This window comes from Pteropus vampyrus, unplaced genomic scaffold (genome assembly GCF_000151845.1).
Source record: "Pteropus vampyrus isolate Shadow unplaced genomic scaffold, Pvam_2.0 Scaffold22, whole genome shotgun sequence".
NCBI lineage: Eukaryota > Metazoa > Chordata > Mammalia > Chiroptera > Pteropodidae > Pteropus > Pteropus vampyrus.
The window spans coordinates 12,581,430-12,601,522 of record NW_011888803.1 but is presented as its reverse complement, the minus strand read 5'-3'; the positions used below and the strand labels follow the sequence as shown (position 1 = coordinate 12,601,522).

Genomic DNA, 20,093 nt, shown 5'->3' with positions numbered 1-20,093 from the left:
TGGGAAAATGGCCTAAACTCTCTTTGCCTCATTAGGTTGTGATGAAATTAAATGAGTTAAACAATGCTTGGCACATAGCACTCAAAAGTATTAGCTATTATTATTAACTAATGCAGCAAGTATAAATATATGTTGCTCGGAAACTATGTTTGCTGGCAATGATGGTGGAATGTACCATCCTACAGGAAAGAGAATGTTTCTTATTGTTCTCAAATAAGTGTAATTATAGTGTATTCCTCTGAATGTCAATAACATCCTGAGGGTTTAGAGGAGCACAGTTTATGATAGCTGCTAAACTAATGCAAACTTTTTTCATTTATTTTAAATGAGAAAACAGAGATTCAGAAAAGCCGAAGAATTTATTAAGGCAGGACTGGTAGATTGCTCAGGATCTTTTGGTTCATGTAAGCTATGTTAGCAATTTCTTGTTTGTTCACTTCAAAAGCAAAGACAAAAACAGCCTCTAATCCTTGTTTCTCAAGTGTGAAACTCTGCCCTCAGACTCCTGTGGTGGGTGCTTGTTAAAAACGAAGATTTCCAGAAGTCTCTTGAGGCCTGATTCTTTGAAGGGTTAACCAGTATCTCAGGTGCTTCTTGTATAACTTTAATTTGGAGACCCTCGGCACATTCAGTAATGCAGGGAGAAGGTATCGTCACAAAATCAAATTGCACCAAACCCAGGGCACTTTTTAGGGTAGAGTATTCTGCTGACTGAGATGCCACCTTTGATGCTTTGCCTGGCCATCAAGCATCTTGCAATAATTGGTCCCCTTCGGAATCCAAACCTTCCTCTGCCATTACTCTATAGTTGTAAATGGCAATCTTGAGTTCTTTAGCTGTTTTCCTCAACATTATGAAAAGAAAAGGAATCTTGGCACGCTAGTGATTGTGGAAATCAAATATGGGCCTGTTCCACCTTAAAGGGCCTAAGCTTGCCTAAGTGTTTGGGTCTAGCAGAGTTTGGGCACCACCATATTTGGAGCGTGCCTACTTTGGGGCGGGAACCTCCTTGAGAGTGATTAGGTCAGCGCTGGGGGAGGTGACCTTGCTTGGTTTCTGGCACCCGACAACAGAGGTGCACTGTTTCTGCTCCCCCGTTTGTCTAATTGGCCCAAACGCTCCACTAGCGCGAAGCTGCCCAAGAGCTCCTCGCTGGCCACCCCCGCGGTCCGCAGCTCGGTAGAGGCGGGAAAGCAGCGCGCCTGCGCCGTGGGAACCGGGGCCCGGAGGCGAAAAGCGGGGAACGGAGGGGGGCCACTGGAGCCGAGTAGCGTACAGAGCGGCGTGTGACGCGGGGACGCCGCGCGCTCCCAACGTCGCCCCGGTTTGACGCACACGGCACCAAACTGTGAGTTTCAGGGGTTATTTGGTCGGATTCGCCGGGACCCGAGTGGGTTTCGGGCCTCTGGGCTGTGGCGGCGGCGGGACTAAGGGTGGCGGAAGAAGTTGGGGGACCCGGCCTTCGGCGCTTGAGCCGGGGGAGCTACGCCCTAGGCTGGGTCCCAACCATCCAAAAGGACGCATTTTGCCGCACAGGCTAAGATGGCGGCGGCGGCCGAGGAGGCGGAGTTGGTGCTACACAAGGAGCCCGGGCCCCGGGTTCGGGGAGGCGGCGGCCGCGGCGGCCGTGGGGGGCGGCGGAGCCTGAGGTGAGCGGCGGCCGCCGCCGCGGGGCGGGACTCGGCGGAGGCGGTAGGGGGAGGACTTCTCCACCGCGGCGTTGGAGGATCCGGTAGCGGACACAAAGGGGCTGAGCTGGGCACTAGATTTGGGGGTTTTGTTTAGTCACATGAAGCCGAGCAGCCAGTGAGCAGTAGGGGGAAGGGGCCCAGATCTGGCGGCTTGGGGAGCCTGGCGGTCGCCATTGCAATACACTTGAGTAACGGGGCGGTCCGAGAGCAGTCACCAAGCTCTCTCTTCGGGGCTGCTCGGGCTTGGCCAGGGCGCCAGCTCTGGCATTAACTGTACACATCCCTACCCTAACGTGGGACGAGGACCGCATAGCCCTTCCCCCGTTCTGCAAGATCTTATGCCGCTAGGTGCCCGGGAAGTAACAGCAAGAGGTAAATCGCTCAAAATGTTTGGGTTGCCAGGGGTTTGGTGGGTGTCCAGCTAAAGCTTTTTGCTTCTCCAGGTCTGATTCCCTGGCCTTTGTGTCCCTGGGAGCTTAATCTCTGCCAGAGGAAAGCAGGTGTGCTCCACTTCTCCCGTGAACCTGAAGATGAGTTGTCCCAGACCCTTCTCAGTGATTGGAAACTTAGGTGGTGGAGCTAAAGGTTTCTTGTTACGAGACTTCCGCAGACGACTCTCGTGTTGGGATCCATCCATGGTTTAGCAACATTAGTGGAAAACTTTTCTTGAACTGTTTTAAGTCATATTGACATAAATTTAGTTGTTATAGAACTTTTATGTGTAGACTTCAAATTCTGTGTGGTCATTAAGAAGTATTCAACAAGGGATAAACACAATTGGGGGCCTGAATGATGGTCCTGTTTTGTATACAAATTAATCATTTCAACAGAAATACCAAAACACCATCATCTATTCTGGCCAGTCCTGACTAATGCCAGGCTTGTTGCATCTGGATGATAGATTAGATTTGCATTAATAGTATTATTGCTTCTCTGCAGTAGTTCAGTTACATTTTTTGGTCCTGCAAGAAGGAAAGCATTTCAAAAAATAGACAACTCAAGTAGCTCAAAGAAAGGAAACCGGCTCTTTGCCTTCAGTGCCATGTGTAAGTATCCAGGGAACTTGATGGCGGCAATACTGCATTGGCAGATTTGGTAAGAAAAAGTCAAGTTTTCATAAAGAAGTTATAATTAATAGGTGAAACATGAAGGCCATGAAGGCTTGACTAATGTTAATGCAATGACGTGTCTGTTGCTGTTAAAATATGGCAGTGTAAATTTTAGAATTTCTAACAATTTGAAGTTGTACTGCATTAATGGCTACATCATGCTTTGTATATTGGTATTAACTAATCTTTGAAGTACAAAATTTGGAAACAACCAATGTTTTGTTTTGCCCAAGTCACATTAACAAATTAAAATGATTGAAAGTATATTTAAACACATTTTGATCATTAACTTAGATCTGTGTTCAAACTGAAATTTTAACTTTTCAACTTTACCTAAAACTTTCATCTTCCTTTTTTTAAAGTCCTCCCCCCCCCTTTAGCTTTTCTCCTAACAGAAAACAATCTTCTTGTATTAACAAATGGGAGATAAATTAACAGTGGCAAAATGTATTAGTGAATTACACGGTTGTAGAGTGGAAGAATCTCAGGGAACAACTAATCTTACCTTTTATGCTTTATTGAGGGCCAGAGATGCTTAAGTTAGTCTGGAAAATTGTCTCAACTTCTACCCCATTGCTCTTTTCATTGGTCAAATTGCTGGGATGAGAAGGTGACTATCTGGAACTAATAATGGTTAAAAAGTCAAACAAGGGAGTGTGTTTGAGAATACTTCTTAATTAGAAACTGTTATATTAATGAGAACTTCTGGGACAAATTAAAAACTTATTTAACATGATAGGATGACTTAGTTTTTAAAGTGATTTTCAGCAAAACAAATTCAGTTCAAAATAACAGACATTTCAGATAATTTCAGAGCAATGTTGCTTTTGAATTTTGTCCTTTTCAAAAACACAATCTTGACCCAGAAATTTAAAAAAACAGCTTGATAAACTCGGAAAGTTTGAAATAACTGCCATTACTACCAGTTATTACATAAGAAATGAGATAGATGCTGAAAACAATGGTGTTAGTGACTTTAATTTTGTAATTCTTTTTAGTTGTGTAAATGGTCATGCCTCTTATACTGGCCCTAGTTAAAAACAACTTAAGACTAACTACTACTACTGAGTAGTATATCTGTAAGATCTGTCAGGAAAATCAGCAAGTAGTAAAATCATTTATGGTGGGACGCCATAGTTATCTTTAACTTATTTGGATATCAAATTTAACAAAAACAGTTAAATTGTTTTGGGGCTCTAAAGCTTTTATGGGTCATTTAAGGTAACATTTATGTTACTGATTTTTCTAAGAAGTTGATAAACTTTTTTAAGTTTCAACACTAAGTAAGTAGATTTAATTTCACACTAGTCTTGCGATAATTAGGATTACTCCCAGATTATTTGTAATTATAAAGTGAGTCTGTCACTTGCAAACCTTAAACATTTTGTTCATGTTATAAAAGGGAGAGTTTTGGTTGTGGTTGAATTGAGACTGGATTGGGTAGCAGGAGGAGAAGAGAGACAAGGACAGTCACTAAATATGATTGGGATACCTGCAGTTTAGAGAAAGTGATTGTCAGAAAAGATCAGGTTCACCTTTCTCTCATCCCAAATACACTGTTAGTGTTTAGAATTACTTATTTAGACTTTCTCAGGTTGCTATTCCAAAGAAAAAAAGTGGATCTTACTCTTGTAGGAGTGCTTTTCTCATGACTACTTTTGCAGGCAGATCTTAATGCAGAAATGAGTACGTCGAATTATCCAGCCCTAATTTTATGAAACACTGATTTTAGGAGTCCTTTTAAAAAAAGTGTTTTTAATTTTTTCAAAAATTGATAGCCCTATAAAATAAAACCAGGATAAAAGATGGCTACTGTCTAATATTTTGGATATTCAAAAGAGCTATAATGTTTTTACATTTATTAATCTTTCTGGTATAGAGAAGTCACTTGTAGGTGGAGAATCTAAATGTTGAACAAAGTTAATGGGACATAGCACAGAATAGTATCTTTTAATTCATATTTATTAGAGGGAAATAGCTGCTTTTAATAGTACAAACCATTTACACATTGAATTTTGAGAGAATTGAGAATAATCAAACTGATTCTAGCACTAGCTCACCCTGCTGGTTGGCTAAAGTATTTCTCTTTTCCTTCTTAAAAAAACAAAAACCAAAAAGACAAAGATCACTTGAAACTAGAGGTAGAACACCAAATTCAATTCATAGACTTTCTTCGGGCAGATGGAGTGCCCATGAAAAAGACTTTCTCATCTCTAGGGCCTCAGATGCTCTACTGTTTAATTTTTTTTCTTAGATCTACCAAAGTTGAACTAGAGTTACTATCTTTGAATTTACTGGGAATTCTGAATGCGATTAGGGGGAGTTAGTATGTTTTTGTTCTTTTAAATTTAAGACATCCTTTGACAGTTGAGAGATGTTAGCAAGAAAAACAAAAGTCCTGTGAGATTACCTTCGAGAGGAGAAAAGCAGAGGATTTCAAGAGGGAGAGAAGGAGGAGCATGTTAGGGCAGAAGCAGCAGCAATGCACACTTCTCTTGAATGGGGAAAAGTAAGACTGGATTAAGGTTAGTGTTTCTAAGAGATTTCTTTTACACTCTCCCATACTAATCTCTATTCCTCTGTCTATAAGTTCTATGTAGTCTTCCCATTTCATTTGAGATTCTGGAGACTGATCTTGGGCGTAACTTCGAAAAATATAGATGTGATTTGTTCCTTGAAATTTAAGTCTGTTAGTCTAGATTACAGTGCAGTTGAAGTTGGTTAGACTAATAGAGATTTTAGGTATTAAGCCTTTAACTATGTATATCATTCATTAAAGTTGACAATACAGTTTTAAGACTTTTTGTACAAAGCCCAGATAAATGTTGAGAGCCAAACAAATAATTTAAAATAAAAAACCTAATAAAGTGTTAGGATTAAAGTAATTTATAGTTTACAAAGCATATTTACCTGTATTTTATAAATTATTTATCAAATTTTTAAAAAGATTAACATTTTAATCCTTCCATGGTGTTTATCCTTTTACTCAAAAGCTTAATACATATCTTTTTCATTAGTTTCTTGAGGAAGATGTTAAATATAACTACTGCTTTCAAAACACCGTTTATTGGGGAAAGGGTGGAAGGTGGATAAAAGCCTTGCCAAAGTTGGACTTACTGAATATTATACACACACAAACAGGTGTATGTACAGACACAGAAAATCATAGTTGTAGTTATAATTATGTATATATAAATAAAGAGGAAGGATGTGATAAGGTTTGAAAGTATAAGCCTTGAAGTACAACTGGTAGGCGCTAGTTATGTAGGCACTAGGCAAGTAGATTTAACATTAATACTATACATAATTCATGTAACATCCTTAGCTTTCTGGTACACAATGAATGCTGATTAAATGTTATCTGTTATAATAATAATAATAGTTATTATTACCATTGTTTATTTTTTTCTATATATAGTTGAAACTTTTACAAACTGTTAGTGATTTGGATTTGTATACTTCTGCTAATGTTTCATTTTCAGACTTGTATTTACAAAGGGAAGGTGTTAAAGGAAGTCAGAGGTAGGCATCACACTGTGCTTTCTCCTGTTTGAGCAGTTCAGTATTTCAGGAACATGTTTCGTTTTATGACTGTCAACTGATGAATAAATGCATTTGGGAATGAGTACATGTTAGTGAAGTTATTTCCCAACCAATGTGTTGGTTTGTCTTGTTATAACATCCTGAATTTCTTCCCTCTCCTTTAAATTTTTGACCATGAGAATGGTGGTGACCATTAGTAGAGAGAATAGTGAGTGTGGCCATGTGTTTTTGTATGTAATGTACGTATAAACCCCCAGCTATGAGTGAGGAGTGGCTTCAGTACTAGCTAGATTTTGGAAAGGCATGTTACTTTTCATTGCTTAATCTGAATTGGGAATTTTGTTAAACAGCATTTCCTTTTGCCATTTTCCTTTTCACACTTTTCTTTGTTTTGTCTATGTCTCTGCTGGTGTGGTCTTAAACTTATTTCTCCCTTTACTTTTTTTTCTACCACCTACCCCGCCCCCCCAACACAGATTTTAAATTTTTTTAAAAAAATCGTAAAAGGCAGCTAGAAAAAGTAATTTTAAGTTGACATGAGGAGTGTGAGCATGAAGTATTAGAAGTTTCATATATATTTAAAAAGTATTTTCAAGCAGTTTGGAAAACGAAGGGGGGCTGGAATTCACCCATAATCTTATCACCATTATGCATCCATTAATATTAAAGGAAAGGGAGATGAGACTGACATTAATTAAGCATCTTTCGTGTGGTCCTTTGAATAATACTGTGATATATCTACTACCATTTTACATGCAAGGAAACAGACTCAGGTCACAAAGACAGTAAATAGTAGAGCAGTTTGAATCTAAGTGTATCTTGATTCTACAGATGAGACCTTTCTATTCTGCCTTCTTGTCTTGTCTTTCTCTCTCTACATATCCTTTAACCTAATTATACAATTTTTAAATTTTATCTTTTACTTATAAAACTTAACATTATAAAAGCATTTTTTTTTTGCCTACCCTTATTTCAAGTGGTGTCTTATTGCCCACATTGTTTATTCATACCACCATATAAAGGCTCTTTGTCTTGGCTGCTGGATGTTGGTACAATGATATTGGTCAAAATGGAAGCTGCCTTTTTCTTTACTGAGTGACTAAGAAGAAAAATAATCTAGTTTAATCAGAACTAATACTCTGGGATTAAAAATGCTACTGGTTTAATAATATCTATCCTTTATAGTGGGAATTTACCTCAAAATTGGATATACGTAAAATGTAGTTGATATTTTCAATTTATGGCTATATGAGAACAGAACTTTTCTTATATTTTTACATGATTTAAACTTCCTCGTTAGAAATCTTTTAAAAATGATATTAAAGGTAAGTAGATATTTAAATTCTCTTTAGTTACTATTTGTAATTCCTAATGTAATCTTTAAGTTATAAAAGGAAAAAGCTTATTATTGAATTTTTACACTCATTATATTAAAAGATAATTTATGAGCCATTTATAAATAGAGCACTACCCAATAGAAATATGTAAAGCCACAAATATGATTTAAAATTTTCTATAGTCACATTAAAAAAATAAAAAAATAGATAAAATTAATTCTATTAATGTATTTTAGTTTACCCTGTATATCCAAAACATTTCAATATGCAGACATCATTGAGATATTTTATTCTTTTTCTTTTTTTCACACGAAGTCTTCAGAATCAAGTGTGTTTTGTACTTAAGGCACATCTCAATTCAGACTAGTTAGACTTCAGGTGCTCAGTAGCCACATATACTGTATTGGACAGTACAAATATAGATAGTAAGTTCTGTACAAGTATGAAGAAAGGATAAGGTAGACCTCAAACTGAGCCTTATAGGATAGCTGACAAAAGAATATTATGGAGAACAACATTCCTGTAAAGTGACGGGAATTTAAATGAGAGATATAATTTGAAACCAGATGATAGAGTGGTTTAAATCCATTGTAGGGGATTTTGTTTGTATAGTGTGTGTGTGAGATATATGTTGGAAGATGCCTAATGCATGTCTTGTGCATGAGCAGTTGAATGACTATTGAATTTTTAAGTGTATTAATATGAGGCAAAATTAGAAAAATTCTGGAATAATCCAAAAAAAAACCTTGTGAATCATCTAAAGAGTTGTACTTAGGGAATATTGTCTTGAGTTTTTAGATTTGACCACTATTGGTGATTTTTAAAAAATATTTTATTTAGATATAACTTACAGAGAAGTGTTCAAATCTTATGATTACAACTCAGTGAAATTTTTCATATAAATATACCCAGGTAACTTCTGCCTTAATCAAGATGTATAACAGTTTCTGCCCTGAAAAAGATGCCTTGCGCCCTCTCCTGTTCCTCCTTACAGAAATATAACTGTTCTGACCTCTGTCACCATTAATAAGTTTAGCTTATTTTTCAACTTGCTTATAGTATATTTGTCCTTCTTTCCAAGGGTAGTGAGAATTGATTCTAATCTTTTTTCTATCCTTGTTTGGCATTGTGAATTTGAAGGTAAATCTGATGATAGGTAGTTGGTACTATGGCCCGTCTGGTTTTTTTTTCTCAGTGTGGTTTTTGTCAATATCAGAGAGATGTTCCTTAGTTTTCATTGATAGTAACCCGTCAGAGGTTAGCTTTATGACTAGAAAATTTGTTTAGAATGTAGAGATTTGAATTGCTTCTACATATAACGTTATTGTCTGGCTTACTTTCATTACAGTATTCTCTAGGCACATAGCCAAGAAGTAGGTAGAGGAGGTCTTGGATTGCCTCCTTTAATAGTAGTTTCTAGGCGTTACGCAAGTTAGCTTTCAGGCATTTCAGGTTACTTAATAAGATATTTGAGTATATCTGATTGTGATTGTAGGGGTAGGAATAAATTGGTGTACTTCACTCTCACCCAGAAAGATTTTGACATTTATTGTTGAGTAAAGGACTAGAATGTTACCTTACGGACAGTTGCGCAAAAGTTTGAAAAATTGAAAATCCATGAAGGACACTTCATAAACTGACAATTGAAATGGAATTATTGATCATGATTTTCACTTCTAGTGCTTGGATCAGTTTTATTTTTCAAATGGAATTAATGGTTACAGCATTGTTTTTCATAAATATTGAGCAGCAGAAGCCTTGGTGTAGTTAGTGTATGTAACAATAGGTGCTTTTAGGAGTTTTTTTTTTTCCCTGTAATATGTATTGCTTACAATAAAGTTGTAAAAAATACTTAGCAATGAAAATACGTGTCTTCACGATTAATCTAGAATGCCTAGTTTTGATGAATAGATATTTTGTAAATTATGCAGAAATGGACATAAAAATACTTTCTCATTAACATTTGGATTATGAATGCTTTTGAGTTTTTTTTTTGAATTTGTAGTAAGTTTGCTTAATATCCTCTTGCTCCAAAAATTTTAATAGTTGTCTTGAAGAAATAAAACTTTATCTGCCAACTTATGTAGATTTTGTATTTGTCTAGTATAAAAGGCTAAAGCAAAATTGGTTAGATTAGACATTGAAAAAGTATGTTTATTATCTACAAAGTATTAAGATTTAATACCTTTTTGGGGGCTAGATTTCAAAAATAAATCAATTAGAATGTTATTAATAGCTGACTTCTGTGTGTAGAAAAAACACACTTAAGGGTACATTTTCGTGTTGTTTTGACAAAAATGAATGTTATATCTGAATTTAGTTTTGAGAGATTTGTAATCATAAAAACCTTTTTATGTGGTCGTGTTTTCTCTAATCTTTGCTTGTTTTAATTGGGTTAGTTATTATACAAAATTCACTTAGCATCTCACTGGGAGTAAGAATGCAGACATACAAAACAAAGGATATGGTTACTGCTCCAAAGATCTCATGATCAGAGACACACCTTGAAGAGCAGTTAATCATGAAACATTTAAATTGCTGATCTGACGTAAAATGATATGAACGGTATACAGTAGGGCTGGATTAATTAATAAAGCTTCTTGGCAAAAATAAAGTTTTATCTAAATTTTGAAAAAAATGGTATGTATAGATTGGTGAGGAGGGAAGGGAATGTCGCTTAAGAAAGCTATGTTAAAAAAGCAGAGAGATGGGAATTGGAGAGTGGAAGCATTTTCTTTGCTCTGAGAAGAGTCTATTTTAAATGAATTTAATGAAAAATAAAGTTGATAAGGTTGTGGCCCAAGCTGAAGGATTCTAAAGAAATTTGGGTTAGAAATTAGAAATAAGGAGTTCTATTGAAGGCCACTGAATAGAAATATATGAAAAATGAGAAAGGTTAGCAGCTAGATATAACATGATTGGAGAAATAATTGAAGTTAGAAAGGCCAGGTATAGGTTATTATTGTGGGGGGTGGGATGAGGGCATATTAAGCATAAGGGTGGGTAGTTTTAAAGTTTGTAGTGCAAAGTTAAAATAAGGATGGAACAATTTTATTATCTTCAGGTATTGAAAATAAATTTACTTGGACACAGTTTGAGAGTAAGTTATTAACACTAATTGAGGTACATCTGCCTTGTTTTATAAAAAACCGATGAGTTTTTTTTTTTAAGTTTGATTTGAAAACAAAGTCAAACCCAAGAAAATTATACTATAGTAGTATTTTCTGAATTGGTAGTACTTTGAACTAAAAACATATTCGAGATGAATAGTAAAAAGAACTTATAATTGTAATGCAGTATTTTGAATATTTTAGCCATGGTTTAAGAGACATTCTAACTGGTATAATGGGAAAACAAGACGTAATAAAAATTAACAATCTGGACTACCAATGTTAAAATTCGTTTTAAAATAGATACTTGTTTTAAAATTTAAGAACAATTGAGAACACATGGCTTTTATAGGAGAAAAAAGTCTCTAATATATAGTTTCCTCTGGGCAGTAGTATTTTTTGATATTTTTGATGTAGGATACTTGTTTTTAACTGTAGTTTTAAAAAGAGTTCTTAACTATTCCTTATAATTCTTAAAATAGAAGAATTAGAAAAAGATGAAAAAGTTATAGAGGTAATATATTTTAAAGAATCTTTTTCTACCTTTTTTAGAGTTAGTAAGTAGAACAGTTTGACAGTTAATAGAATCTTGGAAGTTTAAGATGGTATATTAGTCTTTTTATAAGTTTACATTTTAACCATTCTCGCAGTTAATAGATTTAACTTCAGATAGTAAAGAAGTTAGTTTCTGGCAACATAGTAAAATAGAGAGGTACATTTGACTCCAAGTTACCTGTTTGAAGCAGATCAGCTAAGGCAAATGAGATTAGGTCGTCCCCTTCTATCACTGAGAAAGTAGATTTCATCCACATTTCTGAAATTTGGGGTTTCTGTATAGATATTATGGGTGAAAAGGGATGACAGCAGAACTATCTACTGTTCCCTGATTATCCTGTTGACCTAATGATATGGTAATAGGAAGCTTGTTTGAAAGCCCTGCCCTGAACCTCTTTTCTTAAATAGTTTCCTGTTTATACCTGTTCGTTCTACAGACTTCTTGGAAATAGACCCATTCTCACCTGTGTATGCTGCCATGGGTCTCTGCAAGCTGAAAAGCAATGAAAACTCACTGCATGCATGAGGAGAGGGAACAATTTGAAAGGGATGGGGACTAGAAAACAAGTTGATTGTTCATATACATTGATCCTACTGAAACAGCTCATGCAGCCATAAAGGAAAGAAGTCGAGAAGATAAGAGCTAACTCTCATTGACTGGTGTAACCAAAAGTCTCTTGCTGTGTCCGTGAATGTCTTAATGGTAGCATTACCATTAACAGTAATATAAATGGTGTTCTAAATAGAGGTCCTGTACTGTGGTATTTCTCGCCCAACCTACTCCTTCATGGTTCATCTTATTTTCTAAGCCCTATTCACCAACTTTCCTGTCAAATTTGATGCTTGATACTTTTTCTTTAACTAGAATTGATTTACCCTCTCCCCTTTTCCAAACAGGATTAAAAATTTTTGCTGTGTGGTTTTAGAAGTTTTATCAAAGTCAAAATGACAGAAATATTGAAAATTAAAGATTGACAAAAACAGTATTAAAACTTAAGTTTCATCAACATCAAGCAAAGGATAAAACCTTTCTAGGCCAAAACATTTGAGTGAAAAAGGAGTTTTTTTTAATTAATAAAAAATTAAGACTACTAAACAATATCAGGCTTGAACTTTTGTATGATAAACTCAAACAGATAGCACTGAAACACGAAGTAGAGTTTCATATTGGTAACACCAGTCTTTTTAGGAGACTAAAGTTCACCTCTCAGAATTTAATCAAGTAAACCAAAATTAAAGCTGTAAGGATTTGAATAGCAGTATCCTTTATTTAATAGATGTATGTCAATTTTATTTCTAATAGAGAATACATGTTCTTTTCAAATTCCTTTGATTTTTTTTTTAATTGTATCTTAGGCTTCAAAGATAACTTGAAATTTTAAACAAGAGAAATCGTATAGGCCAATATTTTTTGACTACAGTATAGTAAAACTAGTTGTTAAAGCCAAAATGATTATAACTACTTGGATGACTAAACTCTGTGTCCTACTGGAACTGGAGCTCAAACTGCATACTATTTAGAAATGAACAACAAGGACATGAGACATTGAAATTGATGAGATGAATATTCATTTAAATATGGTGGATTAAATAACCATTTACTTTGTTTGCTATCAGATCCCTATTGGAGGTTTAAAAAAATGGCATAGGGCATCAAGGACAAAGAAAACCAGGAAGTTGATCACAGAAGTAAAATTTTAGAAGCTGGAAAGCAACAAGTGCTAACTAACTTTGTAGATCCGAGAAAACAATTTTTAGCTGTTAGTGGGGAAGGCCTAGAGTTGGTGCTATATAGTGTTGGGATGCTTAAGGAATTGGCTGCAGGTCCCTTGAAAGAATTGCCTAAAATTCTGTAACAAGTAAGCAACACCTGGTGCCAGGAAAGGGTCTCTTACCTTCAAGTTTCTTCTCTGATATTTGAAGGGAGGGTCTCTGTTCTTGAGAACACTAGGCACAGCTCAGGTTAAGGGTATCATGCTGCAAACCAGAGAATTGAATATAAACTACATGTTGAACTGGGAATCATCCTCAGTCTTCTTTCCCCTCCTCGTGCTGAGAATACTGGGCGTCAGGCTCCTAATCTCAGAATATGAGATTGAAAAATTCATCCTGTTATTGGAAGAAAGACCAACAAATAATAACAGATGGGGATCCGCCAGGGAAATGGCCCAGACTGATCATCCTATAGTGACACCTATTAACACAGAAATTCTAGACAACTTTTAAGTGTTTCATTTTAAAACATGAGATTGAGGATCATTAAACATTTGAGGATAACCCCTATATAAAAGAATAGGGAAATAGAAACAGTTCAAGAAGAAGAAAACTCAGTTTTTGATACCTTTGGAAGGAAGGGGATAATTGTACCTTTGAAACAAGAAAGGATGCTACGAAAACAAAACAAAACACAGAATTCCTGGACATTTAAAATACAAAATAGGATTAGAAATATAGAATGTGAAATACTTAATAGAAGAATTAGAATTTTAGAATATTCTTGGAAGATTGGAAGATAAAATTAATAAAATCTCCCACAAAGTAGGAGAAAAAGATGTAGGAGAAAGTAAAATAATTAGGATCTTGGCAAGTTCACTATGTGAAAAATAAGAATTACAGAATGAGAGAAAATGGATAGAGAAAATTATTTAAGAATAATGGAACCAAAAACTTGAGTTTCCACATTAAAAGGGCTCGTAGAATGCTTGGCATAGTGGTTGAAGAACAGAATCTCATGAAAGTACATTATGGTGAAATTTCAGACACCAGAAATGGAAGATCCTAAATGCTTTCAGGTATGGAGCATGTAAAAGATTAGAAATCACTAACATTGGAAAGTAATCAGTAATTGACTAGTGCCTTAAAATCCTGAAGGAAAGTTATTTTCAAACTAGTTCTGAACCTTGCTGTGAATTGAGGGGAGTAGGCTAAAATTTTGAAACATATGAGGTGGTTAGAATATTTTATCTTGGGAAGTTGTTAGAGGATGTGGGTTCCATCATGATGAATGGTAAATCAAAAAGGTGCAGGAACCAGTACAGGAGAGAAGTGGAGAGAATACCTATGGTGATGGTGAAGGGACATCCAAGGAAGGTGGTGGTCCAAGCAAGTCTGAAGAATCTGTTCAGATTGGGACAGAACAGAGGGATCCAGGTGGTATGTCTTTAGAAACACACACATACACACACACAATGAGATTTCTGTGAGTATTCATAGGGATATTTATCTAGTTTTCCTGTGATGTTTTTACCTGGTTTTGGTATGAAGGTAATAATGGCATTGTAAAATGAGAAAATGTACCCTCTTTTTTTTCGGAAGAATTTGAGAAGAGTTTGTGTCAATTCTCTAAACATTTGGTTTAAAGGTAGTTTTAACAGAAACCATCTGGTCCTGGGCTTCCTTCTGGGAAGTTTTTTCATTACTCCCTCAATCTCTTTTCTTGTGATAGGTGTATTCAGATTTTCTGTGTCTTCATGATCACTTTTGGTAGTTTGTTTTTTTCTAGGAATTTGTCCATTTCATCTAGGTTATTTGTTGCCTTACAGATGTTCCTAGTGTTCCCTTATAATCCTTATTTCTTGTTGTAAGGTCAGTAGTAATTATCCTCTTTTCATTCCTGATTGTAATAATTTGTCTTTTTTTTGTCAGCCCAGCTGAAGGTTTGTCAATTTTGTTGCTGTTTTCAAAGACCCAGCTTTTGGTTTCTTTGGTTATTCTCTGTTATTTTTAATCCGTTTCATTTATTTTTGCTCTATTCTTTTAATATTTCCTTCCTCTGCTTTGGATTTAGTTTGCGCTTTCTGGTCTCTTAAGGTACAATGTTAGGTTACTGATTTGAGATTTTTTTTTTTGATTTTTTTTTTTTAAATATAGGCATTTATAGCTATAAGTTTCCCTTTAAACAGTGCTTGCACTTCATCCTATAAGTTTTGGTTTATTATGTTTTTGGTTTTATCTCAAGTATTTTATCATTCCCATGTGATTTTTTTCTTTGACTTATTATTTAGGAGTTTGTTGCTCATCTTCTACGTATTTGTTAATTTCCCAGATTTCCTTCTCATTTACTTCTGGTTTCATTCCATTGTGTTTAGAGAACATAATTCGTATTATTTAATTTCTTTTAAATTTATTAAGACTTGTTTTATGGCCCAGCATATGGTTTATACTGGAGAACGTGCACTTGAGAAGAAAGTGTATTCTGCTGCTGTCAAGCAGAGTTTTCTGTAGATGTCTGTTAAGTCTAGTTCAGGTCTTCTACTTTCTTGTTGGTCTTCTGTCTGGTTTTATCTATTATTGAAAGTGAAGTATAAAATTCTTCAACTATTTTTGTGTGTTTTTTTGATTTCTCTTTTTTAGTTCTGTAACGTTTTTTTCATATAGTCCGTTGTTAGGGTTATATATAATTCTAGTATAATTTTTGATTGATTGGCCCTTTGTTGTAAAATGTCCTTTTCTGTTTCCAGTAACAATTTTTTTTTAATGTCTGTTGTATCTGATATGAGTATAGCCACTCCAGTTTTTTTATTTTGGTTATTGTTTGTATGGTATATATCTTTTTCCATACTTATACTTTTAGTTTATTTGAATCCAAAGTGTCTTTGAATCTAAAGTGTGCCTCTTATAGACAGCATGCAGTTGGATTCTTTTTTTTTTTTTTTTTTACCCATTCTGCTAGTCTTTGTTTTTTGCCTGGAATGTCTGGTTAATTTGTATTTAATGTAATTACTAATAAGATACGATTTATGTCTGTCCTTTGCTATTTGTTTTCTCTATGTCTTAAAATTTTTTCTGTTGTGTTTCCTCTATTCTTCTACTATTGCCTTTCTTTGTACTGAATAGATTATTTTCTAGTACCATTTAAATCTCTTGTTGATTTTTTCACAATATATATTTTTCATTTCATAGTGGTTGCCTTGGGAAGTACAATTAATTTTATTTCTAATTCAGATTCATAACATAATTTCAATAATATACAAAAATTTTGCTCTTATATAACTCTATTCCTTCCCCTTCCTTTATGCTATTATTGTCATGAAAATTACATCTTTTCAATCAAATAGGGGTAAAAAAGTCACAAATTTAAAAATATACTATCTTACATTAATTTAGTTACTTTTATTTTTTCAGATGTTTTTGAGTTATATAGTGTTCTTTCATTTCAGTGTGAAGGACACCCTTTTTTATTTCTCGTACATCAGGTCTGCTGGCAAACAATTCTCTTATTTTTTGTTTATCTGTTAATGTCTTAATTTTGCCTTTGTTTTTGAAAGATAGTTATAGACTCTTGGTTGACAGTCTTATTTTTTCAGTACATTGACTATGTCTTCCCATTGCCTTCTGGTCATTATGGTTTCTGATGAGAAATTAATTTTATTGAGGATATCTATATGAAAAGTCACTTATCTCTTGGTTTTTTCAGGTTTCTCTTTGTTTTTTTGACAGTTTGATTATAATGTATCTAGAGGTAGGTCTCTGAGTTTATTCTATTTGTAGTTCCTTGAGTTATTTTGGTGTTTAATGGTTTTTATTAAATCTACCTGTCTCATCTCTCCTTCTAGGACTCCCATTATGTGTATGTTAGTATGCTTAATGGTGTCCCTCAGGTTTCTTAGACTTTTTTTTCCATTTGTTTTTCTTTCTGTTCCTTAGAGTGAATGATTTCAACTGACATATCTTCAGATTCTCTGACTCCTCCTCTTGCCTGCTCAAATCTGCTGCTAAAACCTAGTGAATTTTTTATTTTAGTTATTGTACTTTTCAACTCCAGAATTTGTTTTGTTCGTTTTCATGATTTCTCTTTATTGATATTTTCTATTTATAAGACATCTCACACTTTTCTTTAGTTCTTTAGACATGGGTTTTCTTTAGTTCTTTGAATGTATTTAAAATAGCTGATTTAAAAATTTTGTCCAGTGAGTTCAGTGTCTGGGTTTCCTCAGGGACAGTTTTCATTGACAACTGTGTGTGTGTGTGTGTGTGTGTGTGTGTGATACTTTTTTTTTAATGTCATAGTTTGTTAAAAATTATACATTTAAAATATGTGACAGCTCTGATAATCAGATATTCTCCTCTCCTCAAGTTTTTGTTGTTGTTAGTTTGTTGTTGTTTGTTTACTGGTTTTTCTAAGTTCTATAAAATTTGTGTTTTTTTGTTATATGAGGCCCCCTCAGTCTCTCAGTTAGCTTAGTGGTGAGCTAATGATTGGACAGAGGTTTCCTTAAATGCCTGTAAGTCTCCAGTTTTTGTTGAGAGGTTTTGTGTGTGTTGTGGCACAGCTTCAGCACTCAGCCAAGAGATTTGTAACTTTGCCTTACCCTTCACTTCCTGCTTGTGCAGAGCTTCCAGGTTAGCCAGAGGTAAGCACTTAGGGCTTTCTCAGGTCCTTCCTGAGCATGTGCAGAGCCCTGTGTGTACAGTGACCATCTGGAGCTTTTCTAAACTCCCAGTTTTTAAGTTTTTTGGTTAGCCTGTTGTTTGTCTCATCTGTTATCTAATACCTTGGTGGATATGAATATGAAACAATTACCTTTCAGTTTTTTGACAGACACCCTTGGGGGAAAAGACTTTATTTGCACTGGCTGAGCTCTGAGTCAGATCAAGTTAAGATAGCTTTGGGAGTGGGGTCTTCTAGAAAACCACTAGACATGTCAAATAGTGACAGTCTTCTGGGATGGGGCATGGTGAGAGAGCTCCTACCCTCTTCTGCCCCCCTCAGGTAGCTGCCAGGCTGCTGGTTTTCACTGGACTTGTGGAATGTTGGCTTTCAAAACTGTGGGTCTGGGATGGGAGTATGAGAATAGGGCAAAATAAAATGCCACACGGTTTTCTGGTATTATCAAGATTCAGGCATCTTTTTTGAATAAACTCTCCCCAGATTGCTGCAAACCTTTGATTAATTTCTAGAGGTTGGAAAATGTTTACTCTGACTATTTTTGCAGGTATTCTTGTTGGTTTTATGGAGATGATTTTTGAATGTCTTTATGTTGATTTTTTTGCCAATGTTTTACTGTTGAATTTTGAGAGTTCTTTTATATTTTAGATGTGAGTCTTTTGTTAAATATGTAGTTTGCAAATATTTTTTCAAATCTATCACTTATTTTTTAATTCTCAAGGAGTCTTTCACAGTATAAGATTCTGATTTATAAAGTCTAATTCATCAGATTTTTTCCTGTTATGCATTATGCTTTTAGTTATTTCAAAAAATTCTTTCTAGCTCTAGATCCTGATGATTTTTTGCTACTACAAAATTAATAGTTTTACATTTTACATTTAAGCCTATAATCTATTGTGAATTAATATTGGTATAGTGTGTGAGAGTAGGTTGGTGTATTTTTTTCCTCTATCTATATCCAGTTGCTCTGGCATCAGTTGTTGAAAAGACATTTTTCTCCATCAAAGTGCTTTTGCACTTTTGTCAAAAAATCAGCTAGCCATTCTAATGTGGAGCTGTGCTATAATTTGGGGAACTTACAGAAGGAATATAAAAGAGTTAAGTTATTTTGTTACATAGGAGGCAGTCAGATCCACAATGAAAAATTAATATAACGCTATAACAGCATTGTTTAGAAATGGGAGGGTGGGAAAGTTAGGCAAAGGATGATGGCTATTACTGTTTTTCGTTAACAAGCTTCAATAATTTTTAAAATATGCATTTGTAAAACTTTAAAGTAAAAACAAAATACTATAATGCCAGTGCCTTACTTAGGAGAAGCTTTAGAGCCTTAAATGTCTATATTTTTAGTTTTGAAACACTTTTACTGTGGAAAAACATAGTAATAATACATGGAAAAAAACATACAATATCAGTACGCAAAAGTGCATACCTGCTTAATCACCCCCTAATCGAGAATTAAAACATTGCCAGATCCTCCAGTCTGCCCCCTTCCAATCACACCTCTCCCTCTGTCCTAGGAGACTACCATCCTTCCTTCTATGGTAGTCCTTTTTTGCTTTATATTTTTACCATTTAAAAATATATTTTTTGAACCATATATTTTTTTCCCCAGTAATGAGATTTATATAAATGGACTCTGATTTCCAGCATCATTTATGGGGTTCATCTCTGTTGTATATAACTGTAGTTCATTCATTATTGTTGCTATACAGTGTATTATTTGAATGTTCCACTATTTACTCATTTTAGTATTGATGGAGATTTGGGTTGTTAACAACTTCTAGGCTTTTATGAATAATGCTGCTATGCATTTCCTTGTGCCTGTCTCCTAGTGTGCACATGCACACATTTGTATTTAGTAAATACATGGGAATTTAATAGCTTGATTTTAGAGAGTGTTTATGTTCAGTTTCAGAAGATAATTCAGACGTTCTTTTCAAACCATGTACCTTTACATTTCATCTTCAACACTTTCTATTATTTTGTGTATATTTGAAAAGAATGTGTATTCTGTAGTTTTTTGGGTGCAATATTTATATGTATCTGTTAAGTCAGTTTTGCTAATCGTGTTGTTCAAGACTTCTGTATCCCCACCAATTTAATTTCTGCACGTTGGTTTAATTAGAGAGATTCATTAAAATTTTCTACTGCTGTTATAGGTTTGTCTTGTGTTGTTATCCATTTTTGTTTTATAAATTGGGATCCACGTTATCTTGGCACACAAATTTAGAATTGTTTTATGTTTCTGATGAGTTGAATCTTTTATCATTATTGTTTCTCATTATCTTTAATGTCTGCCTTGATTGATAATAACATAGCAGCCTTATAGCTGGTGTTTGGTTTATTTTTCTCCCCCA

General features: G+C 34.8%; 1 protein-coding gene across 14 annotated transcripts in view; it reads left to right on the top strand.

The window, feature by feature from the left end:
- Positions 1 to 1,039: 1,039 nt before the first annotated feature.
- ZNF644 (zinc finger protein 644) overlaps positions 1,040 to 20,093 on the top strand; it is a 100,674-nt gene continuing 81,620 nt past the window's right edge. For 2 of the 14 annotated variants that reach the window (XM_011355623.2, XM_023528090.1), the window contains exons 1-2: positions 1,041 to 1,348; positions 2,135 to 2,737. The gene's annotated coding sequence lies outside the window, so the exon portion shown is untranslated. Of the gene's footprint in view, positions 1,349 to 1,374; positions 1,650 to 1,711; positions 2,064 to 2,134; positions 2,738 to 20,093 lie in introns of those variants that run through there. The other 12 variants (XM_011355625.2, XM_011355629.2, XM_011355626.2 and 9 more) reach the window with 11 other exon arrangements.